The sequence below is a fragment of the Limulus polyphemus genome, unplaced genomic scaffold (assembly GCF_000517525.1).
Source record: "Limulus polyphemus unplaced genomic scaffold, Limulus_polyphemus-2.1.2 Scaffold407, whole genome shotgun sequence".
NCBI classification, from domain to species: Eukaryota; Metazoa; Arthropoda; class Merostomata; order Xiphosura; family Limulidae; genus Limulus; species Limulus polyphemus.
This window is the reverse complement of record NW_013666017.1, coordinates 526,022-542,816: the sequence shown is the minus strand read 5'-3', so window position 1 is coordinate 542,816 and position 16,795 is coordinate 526,022. Positions and strand designations below refer to the sequence as shown.

The 16,795-nt window shown below is 31.8% G+C and overlaps 1 long non-coding RNA gene across 1 annotated transcript; it reads right to left on the bottom strand.

Annotated features, from left to right (window-relative positions):
* Window positions 1-1,428: 1,428 nt before the first annotated feature.
* On the bottom strand, window positions 1,429-15,818 carry LOC106458037. Its single transcript, XR_001290749.2, has 3 exons — window positions 15,531-15,818; window positions 6,184-6,243; window positions 1,429-5,893 (listed from the first exon to the last, which is right to left on the bottom strand). It is a non-coding gene; the product is annotated as an uncharacterized LOC106458037 (long non-coding RNA).
* Between the last annotated feature and the right edge of the window lie 977 nt (window positions 15,819-16,795).

The following is a 16,795-nucleotide window of genomic DNA, read 5'->3' as shown; positions in this document are numbered from 1 at the left end:
TTCTGACTGCAGTTCAATTACTCACTACCTACACACATTATCACGTCACGCCGTGGCCATCTTATATATACCAGCCCACCCCCAATCTAGCAAATGCCAGAGCACTCCCGAAGGAACGGGATAGTTCTAGAAAACGGGTGGGGTGATACTAGTCACGTGATCTCGCTGACGCAACAGTACTATCAGTCAACGTATCGAAGGCTGTATGGTTGTTAGCTGCTTTCCTCTCCTCATTCAAAAATATGGATAGGCGATACTGAGAAGTCTGTATTATGTTATTGTAGCAAAAAAGTATTACCATACCATTTATTCATAAATTTGCGTTATTCGTTCTAACATTATCCATTGAAAAAAAAAAAATGGTCATGAAAAATGCCATTTTCAAAAGTAGTCGTAGCGAAAGCGCTGCTATATTTATAAATATGTAGCGACAACAGTATTGAGTAACGCTTCTGTGTTTTTCTTGATGTAGCAATAGTGGCGCTCGTTGAAGAGGTAGCACACACAACCATACGTATTAATAATTTTAATAGGCCACTGTTATCAAAACCGTTATAGAAATTAAGATTCGACACATTATGTTATCATTCAGAATAAACGGAATGTAGCTTATCTTTAACAATCTTCAAAAATTGATTACAGACTGGTTTTCAGATTCATTGTAAACATAGTGAAGAAGTTGTTTGTTGAATTATACACAAAGCTACTCAAGGGCTATCCGTGTTTGGCGTTCCTAATTATGAAGCGATAGACCAGTAGAAAGACAGCTACTTAACACACTTAATTAGATGTTAAAACATATATATATATATACACTCTGTGGACTGAATAAATGTTAATGATAAAACCAAAATTTAGTTATTTTCACTAAACCAGATAATTTCATTAATATGTTACTAAATCTTACTTTTTATCCTGTTTTAAGACTGATTATTAAAAGTTTCATTAGAAATCTAGTTGGTAAATGATTAAAAGATTCCATAAAAACTTGTAAGTTTTATGACTAAACATCTTTATTTGTCAAAGAAACTGATTCTTTTCAAATGCAGTCTTCTCCATTTTTCATTATCTTAATATACAAAACTTTCTAATTACACTGATGTCTCTCACTCTATAAATGTATTTATATAAAGATATGTGAACTATTCAAATCAAGTATTAAGTTGTTTTATTGTAGATTAAATGACAGATAAAGCTCCAAAAACCTTAATTCATATTGTAAGTGGCAAAAAGTACTGTTGGAGTAAGTTGAATTGATTGTAAGTATTTTCATACTAGTTTAAAAGTTTTTCAAACATGTGAAGTTTAAAGTAAATCACCAACTGAATTGAGAAAAATACAAAAAATGTATACTGAGTAATATTTCTATAATTACAATGGTATTTTTCCATGTTTAATTATTATTTAATAATAATAAACAATTCCTCCTTATGATCTGATATAAATGTACTTTTATTTCCAATATACTGACATTACAGTAATACAGACTGATTTTTGGGTCACTGTTTCTACAAGACATTAACTTTAATGACCAGGACTGACTAACTATTTTTATTATAACATATTGTGACCAGGAAGAGAAGTAGATGTTGCCAAGAAAAAGGAATTAAACTGTTCTCATGTTTAACAGGATACTTCAACAGTACAATCCAACCTTATTGTTACTATTCTTTAAGAGCAACTTTCCACTTCTAAAATCCAGAAGGGAGTAGAAGCTTTTATGTCAATGCCAAAGGACTGTTTAGACTCCCATTTAAAGAGAAACTCCTGAGGCACAGACATTTGGAAAACCTTGGACATCTTCCAAGTATCTAATCACTTGTTTCCTTTACTTACCAACAGTTCATGTAACAATTCAGTTATAATAAGTGCTAAAAATGTGAATGCAGCAAGGTCTAGTAGTGGAAGGACTGGCTTAACCTTTTAGTCAAACCATACATACTCTCTTAATACATTTCTTTTATTTCATAATTTAACATATCAGAATCACATTTTAATATGATTAGTTATAAAGAAAACAACAAAACAGATTTGTTTTAAAAATTAGTTCACAATCAGTGATATTTGTACCACTTGTTACACATTTGCTCTGATATAGATGAAACAAAAAGGTTTATATAAACAAAAGTTTATGATACAATTTCCAATAGACCACAAATGATGATTATCAAACATTATACTGAGAAAATTATATATATACACACACACACACACACATACATTATGCAGTCAATATAATATTTGTTTCCAGAGGTCACCTAGTACTGCTACCCACCTTTTGGTAGTCAGTCATAATGTATAGCTAATAATTTAACTAGACATTGCTGCTCACAGATACCACAGTAATTAATCATTGTATTGGAAGTAATAAAATATTAGTTATTAAAACACTTTGAATGCATATCACACATTGTACTGACTGAAACTATAAACCTTTCTTCCTTCATATAATCTGTTGAAACATGATCATCAGTTAACAAATCTCAAGTTAGCTTATCTAAAGTATCAATATAAAACAATCTTTCTCTCAAAAAACATTCATAAAAAGTACTGAAGAATGAAATTATGCAAAGCATTAATTTTTGAACCTTCAGAGAATCAGACATAATATGTGCATGAATGAGCAATGAATTGAAAATTTCTTATGAGAAAGAGATCATAAAAAGAAAAGTAAAGGAACATAAATACAATGCTTTCTTTCTCTTGGGAAAAATATCCAAGATTAAAAGTTGTGCATTTTTTCTAATACAGTGCAAGCTACTTGATTAAAAATGGAAGTTAGGGCTGAACTAATTTGTTGATGGCCTTTTGCTGTACTTTCTTGTAGACATGTATAACTTGTATAACCAATGTTATACACCAAGAGTTTTGAAGAGAAACCTCCTTGGAAAGAAGAAAGTTGAATCCTCATGGATCGGAATTTTATGGTTATATCACATAGCTGGTTGACTGATGGAAGATGTAATCTGCTGACTGTTTATTTCAAACTTAGAATAATGAGATGAACTAACCAGATAACAAAATTCATAAACAACACAGAGGATATACCAATTAACATATCCAGCAAGAAGTGTTTGTGAAGTAAAGTTTTATTAAAAAGCATAAAAACCATAAGATGAACATTTAAATAGTCACCTCCATTATTTCTTTAAGTTAAAAGTTTTAGCCACTGAAGTGGTGAACTCATATTTAATAAAACGTAAGAGCCATAAATCCAGAAAAGCTTATTTTATTATGCTCAGAGTTTCAACTTTTTAACTTTTCTAGGAGCAGTTACATTTGTATATCTGAATATGTTTACTGCTCCTTAAGAAGGCTAGAAGCTAAAGTAATGAGCATATAATAGGTTTTCTAAAAAGGAGTTATATTTTTATTAAACAATCAATTAATTTGCTAGCATTCACACCAATCATATGATTGATTTTAATTAACAATTTACAGAATAAACAATCAGGTACCTAAATTATTTAATTTACAAACCAACCTATCAGTGAGACTACTCAGCTGAAAATATAACAGATCAAACAATCAGGTCAGCTCACAAGTAATCATCATATTAAACATTATGAATACGAAGTTGTTAAAAAACAAAATGAAGTAATAACAAACCTTTGTGTTTTCAGAATATCGCCAAAATGTTTCAACTTGTAAGTAGCAACTGATATAAACTTAGCACAGAAATTAAACTAGCACAGCCCTAAAATCCATTTATATCAATCCAAAGAAAAAAATTTGATCAAAGAGCATAATGATAAATGAAGATTATGCTGTACTTGGTGAAAAATTGGAAGAATTTTTTTATAGTCAACATCAGCCAGAGATCATCATGATCATGCTGGAATGTTGGCTTTGAAGTATTCACTCATAACTGTTTGGAACACTGATAATTGCTCTCTCTTTACATGGTTGGGCAGGTAACAAAAACAACAACAAAAAAACAAGTATTTTCAAAGCATGTTTTCACTTCAGGCATTACAGGTTATTTTTCTATTGCATAATATACATATTTTACTGAACAAAGAAGTAGATTTTCTTGTTTTATACACTTGTTCAACTATAGAGTGTTACCAATTAATGTAGTGAATTTGTTAATTCAAAATAAAAACTTTTAATTAAAATTTCTTTAGAGCTAATGATAGAACAAATAATGTATATTATCATATTAAAAGAAATATTTTTAGAAAGTTTACATGGCACTGATGAAGATATACCAACAATTCCAAGAACATGGTACACTGTACATTTAAGGCCTATGAAAACAGTACATAATGCACTTTTACTTCGTCCATTTTTCAGGATAAAGTTTTGTAACATGATGAGCCCAGAAAAGATGTTTTACAGTAAAAGAAAACAAAAGTTTGAAGATAGCAAGGGCAAAGTTTGATTCTATTATATATATATAAGACATAGAAATGAGTCAACACAAACAATTTTAGAACAGTATTGTCAATCTAGAGTGTGAATGGTTCACACAAAATAAATTTTCTCCAGTGGTTAAGATTGTATATTGCTTACATATACAGAATCATAACTTGTGTAAGGTAAGCACATCTAGTGCTCATTGAAAATCACTTTTAACTTTATAAACAATATAGTTCAAAAATTAATGTAAACATGTTGACCTTAAATCTCCAGAAGTTTAGCAGTATGATAAAAAGAGTTAGTACGAAAAAAGCCACTAGTGTCTTCATGCTAAAATGACTTATCACATTAACTCTGCCTCATGATAGATCTGACAAATATACATGTATACACCAATCTATACACTATTGAATAGGTTTTAATCATTATACTTGGGTACTTATACTATTGCATAATAGCCTGTTCTAACTATGAGGAATTGGTTTATACTCCAACTGTCTTTGCATGAAGAGTTTATACTTTTACAAAACCAACACCATTAACAATAGTAGACAAGAAACACTACAACCACTGATATGATTGTAACAGTAACGTTATGTGACATAAAAAAAACAACATTATTAAAAATATCCTCTCGATTTTTTTTTCAAAATCCATTCTCTCTATCTCTCTCTAAGGTTTGACCTTTCAAAAAAAAAGCTCCATAAGTTTTCATAACACATTTGACTTGACCTTTAGACATCCCTAAATACACACACATCATCAATAAGACCAATAATTCAACAGACTTGCAGAACCTGGAACTCATGTACAACTTTTTGTTATAGAGTTTTCAAAGAAACATTAACAATGGATTTAACCAAACACAAAAGACATTTGCTTAGAATACTTTTTTCAACAATTTGCATAGCCTAAAATTACTGATCAGTTTCTGTTTTATGAAATAAAATATATTTATTCTTACTGATTACAATGGAATAGATTTAAATATAAATAATGAGTAACTAGTATGGTAGTATTTTATACACATGATTTCATTGCTTTAACCATCCAAAAAACTACACAAAAAATAATATACAAAAGTTTCCAGATATGCATCTAAAACACATTCTTATTTCTGTGTTGGTACTCTTCCATTGACTAGATCGCTCAAGTTAGTTTGAAATGTTATTGTGATTTATTGATGCCATGCAGATAAAACTGGCACTTCAGATAACCCAATCTTAACATACATGTAATGTTACCTAATGTGCATTCATCTTACATTAAAGTCCCTACATTGCTTGTGACTTTCCACTTTTTTGAAACATTCAGTGATGCCTTTGGTGCCTTATGGACACAAATTATCACAAGCTACTAAGTCTGTCCAATGTTTACACATTTATCTTACGACAACAGGGGGGGAGGGGGTCTGAAAGGACAATATGGCCAAATGTCTTGTCTTTATGGAAGAGCTCTCTTTCTATTCTCTCTCTGTTGATAGGCACACGATTTACCTCACCTAGTATCTGATATTGTCTTCAAATATTCCCTACAAAAAATTAAAAGATAATTCTTAGCTTGAAATAAAAATAATGATTTAGATTTATTATATGGAAATTTTTTCAACAAGTAACCAAGACTGAAATGAAATAGCAACAACAACATTTTCTTTGTGATTCTACCTAGATTAAGAATTTGATACAATGCATCTTTGAAGACTTTTAAAGTTTTTTATACCACATATTGACATTAAGTTTGAACTACCGCTGACCAGAATATTCTAACTGAACAGGGCACTGTTTTGTCATACACAACAAGGTTTATAATGTACATACCTACCTTTATAATCTTTGCAAATTCTTTTTTAAAACCTTGGCATACCAGTGGGATGTCCAGAAACTGTAGAGTGAACAAATACAAACACCTTTATTGAACATCTGTATAATCATTTTAAAAGCCGTATTTTGATGGTTTCTTTTACAAAATTTTCCAGTTCTTCATTGTTCACAGCTATTTTATAGATAAAGCTATGTTTTGAGAAGAAACAATCCTAGTAAAAAAATGTTTATTTATTTAAAAGCTAGACATTAGAGCTTTGAGATTAAGTATTTTTAATAAAGCTTTCATCAAACTGCAGTTTATAGCATATTTGTCAAAAATAATTATATCTTAAAATGTGTACACATTTCCAGTATGAATTATAAGTCATATTTAAGTAAGTCTTTCAACCACAGCTTTAGAATAACATCATTTATGTTTTTAAATGATATAGATCTTGTTGTATCTCCATTATAACCCTGCTGATAGGTACAAGTCCCAGTGATACTGCATTATTCCTCTTATCCTTCTGCCACCAATAATGGAAAACTCAATTTGTTTGTCTACCTGTACTTTAGGCATATATTTTGGGTGATAATGTCCACCTTCTGAAAGTTGGATTTTGTAATATGCTGGTAAACTGTGTTTATGTATATGAAATGATCTATCATGGCCCAACATATTATAATTCATAATTATTTGTATTTTCACAGAATAGAAATATGAAAACAGGATTTAAAAGTTTTTCTTTAAATAAAAAATAATTCTATGTTAATACACATATTTCCCATATGTGTTTTTATAATTATAGTAACAAAGGTAAAGATTAGAAAATACTTAAAATTTACTAACATAGATGAGTTTTTAAGTTAAAGTATGAACAGTTAAAATTTGTAACTGTTATTACTAAAGTTAGGAATACATATGAAAATGCAAGTTACTGTCAGCTTATGTAAAGAGATGTGACAAATTTAACAGTTGCTAATAGAGATAAAAAATACATATTTCGCATCAGCTCTTTTTTTCTATTATGGTGTAGAGCTTTTGGAAGTTTGGCAAATAGCAACAGACTTGTGGCGGCATTATTAGGGATTGTCTTCTTCTTCAGAGAATGGTAGCAACATTCACATGGTTCTCCTCTTAATGAAAGTTTTCCCTGATAAAACTAAGAACTAATGCTACCAAGAAGGAGACTAAATGTTACTAAATTACCTCCCAGTCAGAACAGTAAGTCAGGGATAGTGAATAAATTACATGAACACTGATAACGCTAGATTAATACAGATCAAAGAAAAAGCTTTAGGATTGGAGCAAAGTTTGTCATAGTATGAAAAATGACACCTGAATACAATTTAAAAAATCAATATCTCATTAACTACATATATCAGGTACTTTGCCCTGAGAAGCCAAGAATGTTTTGACATATTGAATGTGTTTCTCAGCCAAGAACTATAGTACCCAATTTTGACTTCAGATATAATCATTTGACATGGTTTCCACTCACTGAGAGGAATAAAATTCCAGGTCATAATTCCCTTTGTCTAGGTTTCAGGACAATAAATTTCTCAGTCCTTAATAGTATCTGGGGTAAATTTTACTGTGCATTTATGTAAATCTGATAGCAATTGATTACTTTTAATATTTATTTTTAGCAATTATCTGTACCTAATATTTAATTAATTATCAGGAATAACAATGAGACAATAACAATACCATTTATGATAAAAGAAACGACTTCAAATTCCATGTATATGGTCTTCCCTCTGTTAATATAATCCCCAATACATTGACTGAAGGTGTGATATGCAGACATATTATATGCTTCTACCTGCTTTAGTGATACAGATTTAAATTTGTTGGAATATTTAGCCTCTATGCTGCAATAATGAAAATATGTGTTGTAACAGTGGCAATATGTGGTCCAGAAATCTGTTAAGGTTACCTCATTCTAATTGCTTTGTTTCTTTGTTCTCTATAGTAGGTGATGTCACGTCTGCCTGAGAAGCTATTGCAGTAATATATAGCATTCAGGTTAAAATATTGACATTGTAATATCCTTTGTTGACCAGTTATTCTATAAAGGAACAAAGACCATGAGGTGACACTGTTGACTAGTCAAAGAAAGTAACTTCACCTGTTGAATTAAGACATACTTTCTTTAGCCAGTTTCTATTAGAAGGTCGTTGAATGAAGACTTCTTTATAAAAAATATGATTTAGTTCTACATAGCCTAGTAGAAAGGACTGTCATTTTGTCTGTGTTGGTATGCACACTGTGTTTTCCATTTACCTGTTATTACAAAGATTTTATTTATTTATTCACATTTGTGCAAACTCATTATTTTAGACTTAAAGGAAACTTAGTCATGTTATCTATTACAGAACACTTCTCATTTCTTGATTTAATCTGCTGTTATTTGTGTGTGTGTTTGCCTATCTGATAACTGGTTTTTACCTGAATATACCACAAGAAGGTAAGGAGAAATTCTGATACTATGTCATCAGGATATACTGTGGACTTTCTGAAACAAAAACTTGCATACTAGTTCTTGCTTGAACTTTCAAGTTTAAAGACTTTTAAAGAATTCCTCTCACAGAAAGAAGGGCATTTTTTGGACACAGACACAGAAGTACTTGAGACCAAGAGAAATAAGTTACAAGTACAGAAAGAAAGTTGTATGGAAAAGATGTTGATTTTAGGTGAAGCCCCTTTCTGGACATATGATTTTTGCTGATAGTGCAAAGGAATGGAACTGCTGATTCAGGGGGATTTGCTCAAGTCTGGTGCACCCAGGCAACTCAACCAATGGGAGGACTAGCATTCACTGGTTTGTGCCTGGAGAGGTTGAGACTGCATGTGAAGATCTCTACCAAACTATCAGGTTGTCATCAGTCATAGCACAGTAGCCCTAGCTCTAGTTTGAACCACAGATAAATAGTGGAAACAAGCTCGGCATGCCTTTGTTGGATGATTTCTGCTAGAAAGAATTGTCTCCCCAGGAGATGAAGCAATAGGCACTCATGAATGAAGACCATGATCAATGGGGCAAAGTACCTTTAAGGATGGAAATATTCCCAGTCATGTTAACACAGGTTATGACATTTGGGGTTGTGCAGGACTTTATGATAGGCCACTGCATGTAGCACATCACCCTGGACTAGGGACAAGCCACATCTTTGAGGCATTGGACTCTCTGTGAATGACTTCCACCTAGAACTAAGGATATTAGCAGCATCTCATCCTCCCATCCATCAGGATTATGAAAGGAAGATGTTTTGGCCTGTCACACAGAGCATTGTGAATGAGACGAAGCATACCATGCTCCCAATATATAAGGGGACAGAAGGAGGAAGACTTTGGATCAGTTCCTGAAATGTTTGAGATAGGTTACTGCCTCAAATGGATGGATTCAGGAGAAGGCTGTGCACTGCTTGGTCCTGAGCTTAGACAATTCAACCCTCAATGCTCTCAAATTCCTGAATAAAGAACAGTAAAATGACTGGGAAACCATTTTGTATATTCTCTTTTCCTTATTTGAAACAGTGGAAAGTTGGCAATCCAATGGGCCAAGTTCAAGGCTTAAAGTATTATTGAAACTGAGGGACTGACCACCTATGTAGATGACCTGTGCTGACTGGACAAGAAGAAATACCCAGCAATTGGCTTCTGCTGATTAAAAAGAAATCCTGATCAATGAAATCATTGAAAAGCCTCCAATGAGCTTATGTGACAGCACCTGGGAATGAAAGGCATCATTACTTTCACAGAAGTTGTATTCATTGTAATATGCTTTGAAGTGGTCATTTCAAACTATCCATCAGAGAGGAAGAAGAATGCAGCAGCAATTTCACTTACAGGTTGTGCAATGCAGGTGCCTCCACCATGGCAGACTATATTATTTGGAGGGTGAACAACCAGCCATCTCTACATGACAGAAAGGTGAGGCAACCAGACTGATCTGGGTAGGGTTATGCATGTTCTCCTATATGGTAGATGCCACCATAAAGTACCCATGAAATACATACCACAACCACAGCTGATGATTCTGCATGGAAGAACAAAGCACCTGCTTTGCATATGGACTTGTGGTGCACTGATGAATGAACTTCCCAAATTTTACAGAACAGCAAAAACAAACAGCACAGCTATAAGTTCCAGCCAATAACTAAGTGGATTCTTGTCAACCCACAAAGTCAGCATATTAGCAATTGATGCATTTGGAGGAAAATGAAGTTTCAAAATAAAAAGGATAACAATACATATGATAAACAACCTTGGTTATTTATAACACAAAGGGACACGGATAAATGTTTCGGAATTCAACAGATTCCATCTTCAGTATCTAAAACAAAATAAAAGTTAAGTTCACTTGTGAGATTGAAAATAATAATAATTTACCTGTTTTTGTTGACATCCTCATTAACCATTACACAAGTGGATTTAGTACATCAATATACAGAAAAAATTATTTTTACTGGACTCCTAACACAATTTGACAGCTTTATCCTATTCGCATACAAAAGAAATCTGGTAACACGTTTATTAAACAGAGCTTATAACTTGTGTGCTATGTACTTTAATTTACACTTTGAAATTTTGCTGATACAAGATACTTTAAAATGTATTGGCTACCCACAACATATATTACAAAAAATTACAAATACTTTTCTAACTAAGAAATTCATTAATCTACCCAGACTACCAACTGCACCTAAATTTACTATATACTCTTGTCTTCCATGCATTGGTAAACAAAGCTTAACTTTAAAAAGTCAAATTCAATGTGCTATTCATCGTTACTACCCCAAAGTTGATTTCAGATTAGTTTTTAAACCTACATCCCACATACATGATTTTTTCCATACTAAAGACCTTCTCCCAATTTCTCTTGTTCTTGTCTTGTATATATTTACATGTCTGGAGACTGTAAGGCCTCCTACATTGGCAAAACCAAATACTATTTACGAGCTAGAGCTAATAAACATATGGGCATTTTCATGAAACACACAAAAAATTTGAGTAACCTCTGTGCTTCCTCTATATACCAAGATAGTGAAGAAACAGGACATGAACTTAACCTTTCAAATTTTAGTATTCTTTGCAAAGCCAACACTGATCTGGAATTACTGATTAAAGAAACCCTCAACATCAAACAACTTTCACCAACACTGAACAACATGCAGTCATCATTTAAATTGTGCATTTTTCTAATATGTACAGTATTTTGTTTGTTACTCATTTAATTTTTATGTTGTTGTAGTTTTGATTAAACTATTGTTATTATAGCTATGTATTTCAGTCACTTACTTGGGAATAATGTAATTCTTTTATTTTACTTCAGATACTGAAGATGGAATCTGTTGAATAATGAAACGTTTATTTGTGTCCCCTTATTTTATAAATAAACAATGTTGTTTATCTTAAGTATCTTTATCCTTTTTATTGTGAAACAATGGTTGCAAATTGCTGAGCAGTAAAGTTGGCAAAATTATTAAATCTAGTCACTGAATCAATAAGTCCAGGATGACAAGTGACAAATAGTAGATGTTCTAGAAAAGTTCAGCTTAACCACCAATTAAAGCACACTAGCCAGCTTGAAACCAAAGAGTTTAGTGGTCAGAACTGGGGTGGTGGAGCTTTTTATGGACCAATAAGTATGAAAGGACAAGAGGTTGAGTTCCTAGGTACCTAGTAGACCTCGCAACATTTCAAGCCCTCCAAGTGAGACCACTGCTATGACCTGTGAATACTGAATTGGTTCCAGCAAATGGCAATATAGTAGATGTTAGAGAAGAAAAAGATCTATGGCTTAGTCTAGGAGATGTCGTGACACCTACAGAACAAAAATGATCATTTCCAATGTTGGATATGTAATAGGCCTCCTTGGAATGGACATACTGTGAAATATATCAGAAAATTGTGCCTATGCAATGAGCTGATGTTCCAATAGAAAGTCATCCAATGCCACCCAGATCAAGCTCAAGAACAGTGGATTGCACTTGTGTGTGTAGTGAAAGGAATAATAGTACCCCCCCCCCCCATGTTCCCTAGTTTAAACTGGACAAGGTCCAATGCATCTGTGCTGTGTAACATGATTATAAAAGCCATACATGAAATAAACTTGCTTCTTGTCTAAAAAGCAGGCAGCATTAGCTCAAGCAGTAATCATCTGACAAAGGATGAAGTCCCAATGTTGCTTCAAAATTATGAACAATCAGCTATCCAGCTGGATGCTGCAATGGTCAAAGGTGCATTAAGCAAAGTGGGTATAGCTGATGCTAGCAGTAGTGCTAGGGTTGCATCTATCCAACTACAACTAGCTAAGACCAAATACAAATTTACAGACACACCTAACCTCAGCAAACAAAAACCTAATCACAAATTCCAGCCCTAATCCCTCAAATAAACATCAACCCTTTTCTTTAATCCTGTAAAGCTGCAGACACTACTATTTTGGAAGATTATTTATTTGAAATTGTCACAACTGGGGATGTGTTTGACCTTTCCAAGTCCTAGACTTATGATTTCTTGTCCTACTACTCTCAGAATTCAATCAAAAAAATCTGATGCACCATACAAAATCCTAATATTTTTTATAGAAAATCCTTTATTATATTTTAATGAGGGTACTATAAATGTGGGTGATAAGTTTAGGTGTCATTTTACTGCCTAAGTGATTTAAATATTAACAAGTCTTATAAACAATTTCACAGTTTCTCAGAGTAGAATTTTCCAGTCACAGTACTTAGCTGAGCAACATAAGAAAAGGATGTCAACAAAGTAGCACAAGTTATATGAATGTAATTACTTTGAAGTGATTGGAAAAATAAGTTATTGGATAACCACAGAATTCAGGTACCCAGTTATGCAAGGAGTATCAGTGTTTACACTATTATTTGTCCAATAAATCATCAAGCTTTGCTCTTTGAACAAAGTTTGTGGCTTAACTGATGATCCCAAAATAATTCATTTCACCACAGAGGTGATACAGATGTTAACACACATTTTAATGCAGCCGGATAAATTAATACAGTAGAATTAGACTAAGATGCAAAATTTGTAATTTATTGGATATAAAGTCAGGAGATGTATAAAATTTGTTGCAGTTAGTGGTAATGATAGGTGAAACTTGTAACTATTATTTTTACAGGTTTAATAGAAAAGAATCATTAATTAAGTCATAATTTTTCTAGGACACAAAAGTAGTCACAGATATAGAATAAATCTGATAGAGCTATTTAAGGGGACTAGAAAATTCACATAAAACATCTAAAAGTTAGAAATAAAAAGAGCTAGGTGTTTAACGTTTTGTAAATGTTGACAACAGCATCATCAAAAGCAAATGACATCTGCAAAACATGAAAAACCTGTTTTGAATTTTAACTTGTATATCACTTTTTGCACTTTTTACATGAATTTTTCAAGGAAGCTGGTTTTACAATTTTGTTAGAATATATTGCTTAGAATGATCTGTAAATGTTTTATGAGAGTCAGAACTAAAATCCAAGATTGTTCAATTTAAAGTAATTAGTAAATCAGACTAATGTTTTAGCATTCTGACATTGATAATATTGTTCTTTCTTTTAAATTATCTGGTAAAATAATTTAGTTTCCAGTCCATGTGACTATAACAAGTTAGTTTTATTTCCTCCTTTACAGGCTTGCACACTTTGTAACTCATTATAGGCCTACGTTTACAGTCATACTATCTGCATTACAGTAACATAAATATCAGCTTATTAGACATTTTGTAAAGCCTCTTGTTAATTAATATTCTAAATTTTCTAAGACTAACTTATTTGAGATTGAGGTCATTACAGAGAAGAAGAAGATTCTAATTCTAGGACTAGCTTGTTCTTAACATGATGTGCTCTCTAGCTAACATCTAAATTACAATATTTAAAAAAATATATATAATTTGTAACAATATGTAGTAAGTGTTGAATTCCTAGGTGGATACAACAAAAATAAAAGCAAAACATCTACTGATTTAATTTTTATTTTTTTAGTCTGGCATGCTTTTCCTGCCCAACTTATTTAACATGCAAAGCCAAGTAAAGCATAACTTATCTAATCAAGTAGTAAAGAGAAAGCAGCAACTTTGAGCAATTTTTCAATATTATACATATATACAATCAATATTCTTTCCACAAGAATTATAGATGACTGATCATATGCATGTATTCATTGTTTAACTTTAATAAATAGTAAAAAACATAGCTTAATTAGCTCAATCATGATATAGAAATGTTGACTTATTTATACTAATAATACCTATACAGCTTCAGTCCTAATAACATAATCACTCTTGAATCAATTCATATGTTAGCATAAGAATAGCAAACTATTAGCCACCATGATTCTCCATGCAATAATAAAAGAAGAGGACTAGGTGCAAATTTCTATATGAAAAACAACAATAAAACTCCTAATGGCTAAAGCTTTGTTATTACTTTTGTTAGAAAGCTAACCCGTTGGCTGTGTTTTAGAATACTAATATTACTTACAATTTATCAAAAATAAACATTGACTAGAGGCAAGTGTAATTCACCCTAAGTAAATATTTTACTATTATCACTTTCCAAAATCAACATTGTCAGATAATATGAAAACCTATGTTACACTAAGGGTGACACCTTTCTTTGGAGAATGTCACATACTCATATTAACTGCAGATAATATTAACATAACATAATGTTTAGGGACAAAAATGAATTTATTGGTCCATCTCAACTGTCCCATCCTCTAAATTAAAGCAAAATTACTAAATATATAAATTAAAAAATAATCTTAAAACCAGACCTTATCATTCACATAATTATCAAGCTTTTTCTTAAACACCCAAGACCTTAATAACATCAGTAAATTTAAGTAATTTATTGACCATTCTTTCATCTATGTCATTGATGTAAATCGAAAAGAATAAAGGTCCTAAGACTGTGTTCTGAGGTACCCCACTTGTGACATTAATTCAGTTTGACTGAATTCCATTTATAACAACCCTCTGCTTTCCTCCATCTAATTAGCTAGGTTATCCCCCACATCTATAAAGATTTTTTTTTTACAAGCCTTTTATGTGGCACCTTGTTACAGGCTTTTTGAAAATCCAGATACACCAAATCTACACCCTTACCTTCATCTACATAAGCAGCAACCTTTTCAAAGGATGTCAAAAGATTCAAAAGTGGCTCTCCATAGAAACCAACTAAAAGCTCAGTACATAACATTATAAATACCCATACATAAAGAATAAAGTAAGAGTTCATATCATAATATAACTTTCAGAAAAGGGATACAAAATGGATATTTGGAACGATTTAGACAATACAGTAGCAAAAATAAGTTTTTGAAAGCATTCTAATACTTACATGTTACAGGCACAAATGGCTGCTGAACCTGCATGGCCATAGCCTGTTGATAGGCCACAGCAGCACTCGGATGAAACACTGGAACTCCACTTTTGTCCACAGCTGGACGTTTTGAAAATGGGACCATCCCTGGGAAAGCCTAAGAGGGAAGGAATATGTTTTTGAAGTGTTAAAGTTCTGTTATGTTCTCGTGACATCTACAGTATGAGTGTATATTCATAATGTATAATTTTGTTTCAAAACTTTGACAGAACTTACAAATAGCATTTTAATATTACTCCTTCATTTACATACAGCTTGGATTTTAGTAATGGAAGACAGTTTTATTAGTTCACTTATAAAGATGAGTGACATGTACAAAAATAATTGTTTCATTGAATAACAAAAAATTTACTCTCCAACACAAGCAATAAAGCACTGCTCTAACATTGGTAAAAATGTTTGAATATGAAAAACAAAAGATAAATATAGAAGATTTGCAAGACGATCTTAATTCACTACATTTTTACACTTTCTTGTAATCATATAAATCTTAGATGTATAGCAGTCATCAGTCTATCTACTATTTAGAAACTCTTTTCTGCACTAGCTTTGGTTATCATGGAACATAAATGTTTAATCAATCTGTACTCACATAAAGTTCTTTAGATATGTATTCTGTTTATATAACTCCATTGATTATGCACAAACATTATAAATTCCAAACACCTATTTGATGTAAAGAATTTAACTGATTATATACATATATATATGTTGCTGACTAACATGTTGTGTAAATAACTGACCAGTTATACTTAAACATAGTTGAATATGACATCATATTGTTAGCCATTAATTTAGTGTGTGTAAAAATTTGACTAACTATGAACAATATAATTATTGCTCATCACACTGAAATATAATTGATTAATTGTATATGAACATGATAAATAAAGTTTATTAAGCTCATGAGTGAATTTGAAGTAACTGTATGTTAGATAAAAATTATTCATCTTGAAAATGCTATTTAAAGAACCATCTGATTTTCACTTATAATAATTTCTTCTATCTACAGAAAAAATCTCAAAAACAACAGAACACAAGAGGGTGCACCTTGTGGTCAAAGTCCTATGTCTTGGTGTATACTAATCCTCCTAATAAATTTATAACTTCAAAGAAAAAAAAAGGTGATAAGTTGTGAGTTCAATAGAAAAAATGTGTCCAAAGATACATAGACATGCATAACCTTGGAATAAGTGTGTTAGTGTGTAAAAACCTTGAAAGAA